Source organism: Vombatus ursinus, unplaced genomic scaffold, assembly GCF_900497805.2.
Source record: "Vombatus ursinus unplaced genomic scaffold, bare-nosed wombat genome assembly UNPS02014778.1, whole genome shotgun sequence".
In the NCBI taxonomy this organism is placed as follows: Eukaryota; Metazoa; Chordata; class Mammalia; order Diprotodontia; family Vombatidae; genus Vombatus; species Vombatus ursinus.
Genome location: NW_020954556.1, coordinates 19,279,002 through 19,291,050, shown reverse-complemented (window position 1 = coordinate 19,291,050; position 12,049 = coordinate 19,279,002). Strand labels below are relative to the sequence as shown.

Here is a 12,049-nt window from a genome sequence, read left to right as displayed (position 1 = left end):
AGGAAGGAAGGAAGGAAGGAAGGAAGGAAGGAAGGAAGGAAGGAAGGAAGGAAGGAAGGAAGGAAGGAAGAAAGGAAGAAAGGAAGAAAGAAAGAGAGGAAATAAGGGAGAGAGAGAGAGGAAGGAAGAAAGAATCCTTACTTTTTTTTTTCTTTTTTGGTTAGGCAATTGGGGTTAAGTGACTTGCCCAGGGTCACACAGCTAAGTAAGTGTCAAGTGTTTGGTCTGAGGTCACATTTGAACTCAGGTCCTCCTGACTTCAGGGCCGGTGCTCTACCCACTGCGCCACCTAGCTGCCCCAAGAATCCTTCCTCTCAAGGTGGTCACATTCCATTGGAGAAGACAGCAAAGACATCGATAAGTATATACAGGATAAATATAAAATAAATGCAGAAGAGTTAGTGAGCACTTTTCTCACAATGACTCCAAATCAAGGGGCTCTTTTCACTATTGTATATTGCTACTCTAATGTATGTGACTGCAAGATAGGGTTGTTTTCTTGCATGCAACTAGTTTGAATTTTCTAGAGTTTTTATCACAATTAATTTTAACCCCAGTTAATAAGATTGTGTTAGGGGATACTGTGGCCATAATGCTTATAGGGAAACATTTGAGCACTAGACCTGAAGTTAGAAAATCTGGTTCATGACCTAACTCTGCTGTATGACCTTAAATATAGGTTGTATGACCTTGAGCAATTTCATCTTTTCCACTCAATTTCCATATCCTCTTATACAAAATTAGGTTAGATTATCTCTAAAGTCCTTTTCAGTTCATTTATTTTGCACTTCCAATTCAACTAAAGTGTTTACTAAGGTTATAGAAGACATCCTACATAAAATCCAAATAAAAGGATCATCTGTTGATGATAAGGTTCTATAAATGAATCTATTTGCATATGATATTATACTAAATACATCAAGCCCAGTAATTCTACAAAACCTCCTCTGTGGACTCCTTAGAAATGTGAAAAATGATCTAATAATTCCCAATAGGAAAATGATCTAATAATTCCCAATAGGATAACAAAATAAATAAAAAACGCATGTCTCCTAGACAATCATTTCTCCTTAGTTCATTTCATTCCCATTGAAAGGATACTTTGGAAAGTTGTAAAATTTTTCTTGAATATAGCAAGCATTTAGGTCTCCATGTATTTATATAAAGAGTTCCAAGATTCTATGTAACATTCAAAGTAATGAGGCATATTGGGTAGAAGACATTTTTCATTTTACCCCATAGAAAATTCAGAAAACACGTTAATACCACACACGAGCCCATAAACAACAGAAATAATTTCCCCATCCTCTCCGATGAGCTCCATCTTCCTCCCTGCCCAGGGACATGTTGTTGTTGAGTCATTTCAGTCCTACCCAACTCTTTGTGACCCCATTTAGGGTTTTCCTGGCAAAGATAATGGAGTAGTTCGCCATTTCCTTCTCCAGTTCATTTTGCAGATGAGAAAACTGAGACAAACAGTGCCTTGCCCCGTGTCACACAGCTAGTAAGTGTCTGAGGCCAGATTTGAACTCAGGTCTTCCTGACTCCAGGCCTAGTGCTCTATCCACTGCACCACCTAACTGCCCCAAACTCATAGCAGCACACCTGTGATTTGTACTCTTCTCAGAAGGGAAACCAATTTGGAGTTACTAGAAAGGCAACTTCCTGACATTCTAGTGAGTCCCTTCTTTGCCCTAGGGACCTATAAAGGTCTCTAGCATTGTAGTACCACCCTAAGAGCTTGGACTCTCCTTAAAAGGAAAACAATATTAGGGTTACTAAAAAGATACCCCCAATCACATCAGATGTGTACTGTCTGAATAACTCAGATAGTTGCAGAGGGTAAAGAAGTCTTGTTTCCACAATCTGTCCCTTGTTTATCCTTGACTACAAAGCCACATGTATGATCCTCTGCTTCTCAGGGGCTTAGAGCCACCCAGAAATTCTCCCTAGTTTATAGAAGGTTAAGTTCTTCTAGAATTGTCATTGTTCAAGAAACAGACTCTCCTCTATCTTAGACGCTGGATCCCCAAACTCTTCAGAAATGATCCCTCCACTAAACTTCAAGATCTTCTGACACTCCTCTAGGAAACTAAGATTCAGAAATTCCTCCTCTTTAGCCTACTTTCTGTTCCCCAAACAACTGTATTCCATCTCCTATCTCTATGCCTTTGTATAAACTACCTTTATAACTGGACTGTTCTCTCTTCTCACCTCTGCCATCTGGAACTTTTAACTCCCTTTAAGGCTCAGCCCAAGTGCTTGTCCTACAAAAGGCATTTTGTATATTCCTGATTGCCTCAGTAGTTAGTACCACCTGCTCCCAAAACCACTTTGTATTTATTTGGCGCATAGCCTGCATTTACTGATCTGTGAATATGTTGTATCACCCCAGTAAAACGTGAGCTCTTTGGGACCATATATTATTTCATTTTTGTACTTTTATTGCTAACACGTAATGTTAAGGGGTCCCCTGAACTTGTCCTTTTGAGTTGCCACATTTTCCAGAAACACTGAACCCAAAGTATGCAAGAGGCCTTGACCACGTATCAAGGACGAAACCACCCTCATCTCCATCTTGAGCTGACATAATTTGTTGTTTGCACCCCAAGGTGGACTGCCTGTGTGTCCACAGGACTCAAGTGATTGGCATACAATTGGCTCTTAATAAGTGATTGATTGAATGGAGAGGGAAAGGTTTGGAACCCTTATAAATGTGTTTGGGACTTCCTAAGAGTTCAATAATAGGATTGCTGAGTGTCAGCTAAGATCCCACACCATATGATATAATGAATGTAGTCAGCATGATTGCATGATTTTGTCCAACACTAAGAGAAATCAGAGGTTGGCACTTATCCAGAGTTGAGTTTTAGAAAGATGAGAATAGCTGAAGGTCAAGGGGATTTGGGATTCCAAGGTGGTGGCTAGAAAACTATTGAAGTGGCTGATTACATGGCCAAGACTTGATAGGGAGATACGTGAAGCCAGAGTGGTGGAGATAGACTGGGAGAATGGGAAAAGGTCAAGGGACTGATGAGCACAATGAGAGTGAAGAGGAGGATTAGTATGAGTGAGTGACTGGGAAAAGTGGAAAGATAGTGGGCTACAGTCAGAGACTGCCATGGCAAGAAGCAGCAATGGTGTAGTGAGTGGAAATCATGCTGGGCTTGGACCCAGAACTCCGGGCTTCATCTTAATTCCCTCCATGCCTCAGTTTCCTCGACTCAAACAAATTCCTCAAACAAATATTTCCTCAACTCAAATATATCTAAATAAATGGATCATTTCACAGTTTAACCAACAGTGAATTAGTGTCTCAATTTTTTCACATTTCTTTCCTCCAACATTTGTCACTTTCCTGTTCAATCACTTTAGCCAGTCTAATAAGTGTAAAATATCTCAAAGTTGTTTTAATTTGAATTTCTCTAATCAATCATGATTTAGAGCATTGTTTTCATATGGCTATATATTGTTTTGATTTCTTCACTGGAAAACTTCCTGTTCATATATTTTGACCATTTATTGATTGGGAAATGACTTGTATTCCTATAGATTTTACAAAGTTCTTTATATATTTGAGATATGGATCTTTATTTGAGAAACTGTGTATAAAAATTTTTCCCCAATTTTTTGCTTTTTTTCTGATCCTGGCTACATTTATTTTATTTGTACAAAACCTTTTAAATTTAATGTAACAGAAATTATTTTTGCACCTCACTTTGTTCTCCATATCTTGTTTATTCATAAATTGTTTGTCTACCCATAGATCTGATAAGTGCAGAGTAGGAGAGAATGAAGGATGACATTGGGGGGAAGGTGGCAGAGTTGTATTGTATTGGAGACTAGAGAACTTACAGTGAGTGGCTTCTATTCTTTGCTTTGCAATATCTCAGGTTGTTAGGAACATTTTTCCTCACACTGCACCAGAATCTTCCTTTTTGAAACTTATAGACATTGCTCATAGTTCTGTCTTGGGGAGAAAGGAATTCAGAACAAGTCTAATAATACTGCTTCCAAATGACAGTACTTAAAACATGACAAGGAATTATAGACTTGAAATGAACCTCAGTGATCATCCAGTTCAATTTGTAGCTGAAAAATAAATTCCTCCTCGACATACCTGTCAAGTAGTCCTCCAACTTTCATTTGAACAAAGGAGAGCCTGTTACCTCCTTGGCCAGCCCACTTCACCTTTGGGCAGCTTTAATGGTTATAAAGTTTTTTTCTAACATCAATCCTTAATTTAACTCTTTGTAACTCACATATTGCTCCTACCTCTGCCCTCTAGGTAAAAAAAGAACAATACTAATTCTTCCTTCAAATGACAGCCCCTCAAATACTGAAGACAGGAGTCATATCCAACCTAAGTCAATTTCCCTTGTTCCTTTAACTGACCCTTATATGGTATTAACTCAAGATTCCTAATTCTAGTCACCCTCTTTGGGCTACTTGCCAGCTTATCAATATCCTTCCTAAAATGTGATGCTCAGAATTGATTACGATACTCCAGATGTGGTCCAGCTAGGGCAGAGAATAGCAGAAGTATTATCTCTATTCCTGGAAGCTATGCTTTTCTTAACACAGTCTAAGATTTCGTTAGCTTCCTTGGCTGTCACATCATACTATTGATTTGTATTGGGCTTGCAGTCTTCTAAAGCCCCCACATCTTTTCTAGATGAACTACTTCCTGTGAAATTTCATCTCAGTTGACTTAACCCTTTGATTTATCCTGTCAATGTTATTTGGAATACTGACTGTGTTCCAGTTCATTAAATATCCATCCTAGCTTTGTGTTATCTGCAAATTTGATAAGCATACCATTTACATCTTTACTCGAGACATTTATAAAAATGTTAAATAGCATAGGGCCAAGCTCAGATTCCCTGAGGCACTTAGCTAGAGATTCCTAAGTTAAATCATCCTTGCTATCAAATTATCCAAATTGCCAGGAAATAGATAACATTCAGAAAACTGCACAAAGATAAGGAAAAGAGCTTTAAATTCAACAAAGACACACTCCCACCCAGGATGAGAACTAAGTAACATGATAGGGTTCAACCCAGCTTATAGTCACATTTGAGACAATATATTGAGATGACTCATTATCCTAACACATTACACTAAAGGATATAGAGACAAAAAAATGCAAATGAGGGTGGGTTGATTGAACTGGAGTGGAATAATCTCTCTTGTGAAGTGGAACATCCAATGAAGACTCCAATGTACATAGAGCAGAAGCTGCTTAATGTCCTGCCACCCACCTATTCCACTGAAACTCCAACGGGACTTCACTTTCCTTTGTAAGCTCACTATTAGATTGTAGCATGCAAACATAGGAAAGGATGATAGTGTAAGTTCCTGTTGTATGACTGTATATCTGTGTGTCTGTATAAATGTGTGAAATGTGAATGGATATTAAAACTGAGGAAACTTAATAATTTCTCACTTATTTAATACTTACTTTAATCACAATGGAGACACAATCTTGTGATATAGGTACTCCTTCCATCTATTCCAATCTCCACTCACCTATGTTTATTTGTCTTGTTCAACTTTTTGTAGGTTCTTCCATACATCCTCCACAGAAAATCCTATTAAAAGTTTGAGAGCCTTCCTACAAGTCTATTTTCACATTTTAAGTGTGCCATTTGGGCAGAGGGGATAATTAAACCCAAGAGAGTAGATAAGGTTGCCAAGTGAAAGAACATAAAAAGAGAAAGGAGGCAAGGAAAAAGCCTTGGCTTGGGGGCATGAGAATGACAATGAACCAGTGAAGGTGACTTTAAGAATGGTCAGACAGGAAGAGAAACAAGAAAGAGGAGTATCACAGGAAATAATGGAATATGGGGTATTTGGGTATAAGTCATGATCAATTGTGAATGCTGCAGAAAGGTCAAGAAGAAGGTGGATTAAGAAAGAGTCATATAATTTAAATCCAATGACCTGTGAGTCCAAATTCTTATGGCAGGAACTGAAGATTAACCAGATGATAAGGAAGTAGAAAAATCCAATATAGATGACTATTTCTAGGAGCTTAGAAATGAAAAAGAGAAATGTGGAATGACCAATTAGAACAAAGGAGGAGAAAAATGGTAAAGACAGAGGTTTTGAGTCATCAAGTACATGAGTTGAAGGAATTCACATCAGATTGTCTCAATATTCTCAGTAAAGTGGGTGAGGTCATCTGCTGAGAGTGGAGGGGGGGGATGATGGCACCACACACGTGGCCAAGATAATTCACATTTCTGGTACCACAGAACCCAGATGTCTTTTCTATTCTTGTAGTATCTCATACTAGAGTGCAGCATCTCTCCTGGGCAGGTTACTGCCTGACTCTCTGGAACTGCAGAAGGGGATAAGATTTATAACCACCATTGTGGGGAATGTGATAAAGAGAGATGAGAGATTACCAATGACAGATGATTAAGATAAGGACTGTTGTGCAGCATTGAGGACCTGATTTAGGTTACAGAACATAAACTTGGTGTTCATTCAAGCAGCACTAAGCTTTATATCCTCTAAAGTCTATAGATGTTGTCTTTTTTTCTCCCAAGAACAAATGAGACATAGCCAGAGGTCAGTATATAGGGTCAGTGTATATAGTCATTTGCTGCCAAGAGAGCTGTCATCTGGGCCAAAATCTTTGCTCAAGCTGTTTCTAGTAAAAATAAAACATCAATACTGGCTCATGGCTGACTGAGAGAAATGGCGGGAGAGGAAGGGTTTCTATTGAGAAGTAGGCAACTGATGGAAAAGAAATTGACTCTGTTCTGCTTTCCTTTTGTTTTCCTAGAATTCTGTCTGGGGATCAAGGATGCCTTTGGATATATTTGATTTGGATGAATAATCCTATCCCCTACGATGGTGATACTAGACTTTAGTAATTGTGAAGGACAGGAATGAAGACAACTTAGTGTTGATGAAAGAACACTGGATTTGGAGGAACAAGACTTGAATTCAGTTAATTAACCGATCAATCAGTCAACAAAGCATTTATTGAGTACCTACTACATATTACTAGTACACTATTAGGCTTTGATGATACAAAGACAAAAAGAAGAAGAAGGTGGCAGATAGGTGGCGCAGTGGATAGAGCACCAGCCCTGAAGTCAGGAGGACCTGAGTTCAAATCCGGCCTCAGACCAAACACTTAACACTTACTAGCTGTGTGACCCTGGGCAAATCACTTAAGCCCAATTGCCTAAAGAAAACAAAACAAAACAAACAAAAAGAAGAAGCAGAAGCACACTCTGTCCTCCAGGATCTTACAGTCTATAAGAGGAAGCAAATTAAACAAAGTAGATGCCCACCAATTAGGGAAAGTACATGGATGCAATGGAATATTACTATGCCATAAGAATAATGAGTAAGAATTTATGATAATACAGAAAATTTTACATGAAATGATACAGAATGAACTAAGCAGAATCAAGAAAACGATATACATATTGACAACAATAATGTAAACAGAAAAAAAACAAACAACAAAAAGTATCCTTTTGAGCTATCCTCATAAATTGTACTTACAGATTGGGACCCCTAGAGGATGACTACCCCACCTTCAAGACATCACTATGAGTCTACCTTCTTCAAAATGTAGCTCACAAGCCCCTACCTATGCATCTACCCTCAATAGTCAGACATACAGAATATATTTGTAGAGAGTCATACATACAGGGAACACACATGACTAAGACAACTCACATCTGTGGCACTACAGGAACTGATCTTTTCTGTTCTTGTAGCCTCACATTGCTCCCACTAAATGCAGTATTTCTACTGGGCAGGTCACTGGGCTCCCTGGGCTTCCCTGAAGTTCAACTTAACTCTGCAGCTATACTCTTTGGGTCTGCTCTCCACTGCACAGAGCTTATCATTGCCACAAGGAAACACTGGTTTGACAGAAAAAGAGGGAAAAACAGAGGGGAGAGGAAAAAAAGAGAGAAAAACTTCACTCTTCCTAAAGGGAGCTCTTTCTACTAGTCAATCAAGGTCTGAAAGAATCAGACCCTGTATAAATGAGCCACTTTAAAGTCTATATGGGGAGAATTCTTACATCTTCTGTCTTTATTGCTTATGCTTTAATTCCTGTTATTTCAACAGGTGGGTTGGAGGAAGTCAAGTAATCTGGATTCCCTTGATCAACCCCAGCTCTTTGATAGAAAACATAACTTATCACAGTGCCTGGCACATAGTAGGTGCTTAATAAATGTTTATTGATTGATAAGTAAATGCTGTATAATTATAATGACCAAATCTGGCCCCAGGGAAAAGTCGAGAAAATGTCCTTTTCTCCCTTCTTTGCAGAGGTGGAGAACTATGGATAAGAATATTGCTAGCAGGAATGGCTATTTCATTTATTGGTTTTTCTGAACTGCTTTTTTCCTCTTTTTTTTTTGTTCTCTGTTTAAGGAATGGCTCATTGTGTAGGGGAGGGCAGAGGAATATATTCAGAAATGAGCATGAAATAAAAACAAAAGATATCTATCATCTGTGTGTGAGTGTGTGCTTTAAAAACTGGACCTCAACCATGGTGGAGGCAAGGTGAGGAGAGGAGAACCTAACAGAAGCCCTTGGAGAGAGGTTTGTGATAGCTCCAAGACACTGACTAATAGGGAGACAGACCTTGAATATTACCTTGTAGGGGGAAAGACCCCAGGCCACTACTCTGTGGCAGGGAAGCCCAAGGCTACATGTTGCTGGGTTCTATTGATTCAATATATGACTTAAGGCTTTTCAATTCTGCTCTTATCTAAGTAGGAAATAGAATATAAATATGGCCACCTCCTATATTTTCTACGTGAGCTATTGCATGGGGATGGTGTGGAGTTATTTCTCTGGACCCCACTAATGAGCTTAGCCTCAGACACCCAGAAGACAGTTTAAACAAAGGAGGCACTCCCTTCTTCCTGCAGAGAAGGGGAGGGACAACAATCCTTTAGTATTATGGGCCTCAAAGAACATCCCCCACAGGCTCTGGAGAACTTCGCTTTCCATGTCACTTGAGAGATGGGAAGAAGGACCAAATGAATGGCTGAGTGTCAGCTGATTTATGAATAATGCATTCTTCCCAACTGACTCATCCAGCTTTAGAAAAGGAAATTTCTACAGAATTGTATATTTCATAGACATTGCAGAGATAGAGAAAGGCTGACCTTATGACAAAACTACTATATGTTTATGTGTCTTTGAATAAACACTGAAGGATTAAGCTACTTGATCTGCTCCCCCTTGCTTCTGCTCTCCAACTGCCGCAATAGTAAGCCCCTTTTCCCCATGGAGGATATGTTTCCTGTTACTTAGGAGTGTGATGATATAACTGTCATAAAAAATGATAGAATATTAGAGCTCGATAGAACTTCAGAACACACTGTCAAAATTGGAAGGGACACTTAAAAAATGTTAGAGTTGGAAGAGATTTCATTTTACAGATAAGGAAACTGAGGCCCATGCTTTTTCTTTTACTGAGGCCCATGCTTTCACTAGATCAGAGTTCTTGGTGGAGATTAAAATGTATGAAGACTGAAAAGATAGGAGGAAGGTAGGTTATGAAAGGCTTTATCAGAGGATTTTGCATTTGTCCCTAGAAGTAATAGGGAGTCACTGGAGTTTATTGGGTGATCAAACCGGTGCTTTAGGAAAATTACTTGGAGGACAGATTGGAGTGGGAAGAGACTTGAGGCAAGTAGGCTATTGTAATAATCAATGTAATGGCTATCATTAAAGTCATCTGATGACTTATCAAGGAATGGATGTGATCATTGCCAGAGGGATCCCACTAATGAACACTTGATATATTGTCTGAGGACAGTCTAGCAGGTGGGGAGAAGCCCCAGAGGGTCTCCACTCCAGCCCAAAGGGTGGCACCAACACACATGAACTCATGGCTCTTTGAAGTATTGAAGTTTTTGCAATAAACTACACTGGTAATAAGAAATGTAAGCTATCAATTTTGATATGAAAAAATTATTCAAATTGCTAATAATAAGATAAATATGTATTGAAACTACTCTAAGGGTTTATCTTATACCCACTAGATTGGCAAAAAGCAACAAAAAAATGAAAATAGTAATTGGTGGAGAGGTTGTGGGTAGACAGTCACATTAATGCACTATTGGTGGAGCTGTGAATTGGTCCATTTTGTAAAGTAATTTGAACTACACCCCAAAAGTCATTAACCTAGGCATACAAGCTCTCTGATTCAACAATACCAGTACTCGGCATATATGTGACCCCAAAGAAATTACGTACATAAGGAAAGTTCTCATATGTACAAAAAAATTTTACAGCATCACTTTTTTATAGTAAAGTGTAGTATATGCCATTAATTAAGGAATGCCTAAAGAAATTATAATATACAAATATAATTAAAGGTTACTATGTCATAAGAAATATGACAGAATCAGAGAAACTTGGGAAACCTCTCATAAGCTGATACAGAGTGAAGTGAAAAGAATTGGGAGAACTATTTACATGATGAGTATAATAATAAAAAGAAAAACAATTTCAACAGATTTCAGAGCTCTGAGCAGTGTTGTTGTTCAGTCATTTTAGTCATATCTGACTCTTCATGACCCCATTTGGGGTTTTCTTGGCCAAGATGCCAGAGTGGTTTGCCATTTCCTTCTCCAGCTCATTTTACAGAAGAGGAAATTGAGGCAAATTCGGTTAAGTGACTCGCCCAGGGTCACACAGTTAGTAAGTGTCTGAGGCCAGATTTGACCTCAGGAAGATGAGTTGTCTTGACTTTAGACCTGGCACTCACCTCACTAATCAATCCAGTGACTAATTTGAACTCAGAAGACTGATATTGAAACATGCTTCCTAACTCTTAGCAGAGATGTGCAGAAAAAGATGCAGTCAATGTCATAATTCATTTTACTTAACTGTAATTATTGGTTACATAAAGGAAGACTTCCAAGAGGGGAGGGTTAGGAGGAGTTGGTATGGATAGTGATAGTGACACAAAAGAAGAAGAAAGAAGAGAGTACCAATGAAACATTTAAAAATTACATGGAAGAGTAGAAGTCCAGAAAAGGACACAGGCAGGCAGAACTGTTTTGTTATTATTGTTATATATATATATATATAGAGAGAGAGAGAGAGAGAGAGAGATATATAGATATATATGGTTATAGATAATGTGTATATATGTCACACATATATACATACATGGATATGTGTGTACGAATATATGTGTGTGCGTGAATATATACACACACACACTCACAAAGTACACGACTGAATTTTTTAGTTCCATATACAATTCTGTTTTCTCTTCCTTGTTTTTGAAATGTACATGTTTATTGATGCTTGTTAGGTTGACTTTTTTAAAAAAGATTATTTTAAAATGCACTTTCCCTCACATTTAATTGTTCCAAAAACTATGAGTTAGATTTTGAATTCCAGTGTGTTTCTGATGATGTCATACGGCTTTCGAGTCATGGAATAAAATAATCTCTGCAGAATTAACTTGAAAAGACAGTTAGAAAAGAAATATTAGGAGTGAGTAGCTTGCAACACTTTGCAAATGAGGAATAACATGGAAGAAGTGGAATAATGAATGTCATCAAAGAAATGTGTGGTTGGAGAAAGAGATGGTCTGGCCATGTAGTAAAAGCAAGAGATAATGTATAGCCTATGTGTGTACTCCACTGATATCTAGGCAATGTCAAGATAACTAGGGCAAGGACCCCAGCATGTTGAATAGATTCCTGGCAGTGAATTTTTCAGTAGGACATGAACAAGAGTCACACAGGTCAGGCAGCCATGGATGGGTTACATTCTGTATTGTTGGAATGAGCTGCCACGTTGATGCAATCACAGATCCATCAAAGTAGGAGACAGGGCTGACACTGATGCTCTTATTTGACAGATGAGGAGATTGAGGCATGGAGAGGTTAAGTGACGTCTCTCAAGTCCCGCAGCGGAAACAGAACTATCATTTACATCTCCTAGTTCTAAGATTATAGAATAGCTTATTTACCTCTGGTATTATTAGAGTCCTCTGCTGTGGCCATAAGCTTTGGGTTTGTTTTTTTATTAAAAA

General features: G+C 38.4%; 1 protein-coding gene across 1 annotated transcript in view; it reads left to right on the top strand.

Moving 5' to 3' along the window:
* Positions 1-6,849, top strand: part of BMP10 (bone morphogenetic protein 10) — a 32,997-nt gene extending 26,148 nt beyond the window's left edge. The window contains exon 3 of the transcript XR_003569351.1: positions 6,794-6,849. The gene's annotated coding sequence lies outside the window, so the exon portion shown is untranslated. The remainder of the gene's footprint in view (positions 1-6,793) is intronic.
* Positions 6,850-12,049: the final 5,200 nt, after the last annotated feature.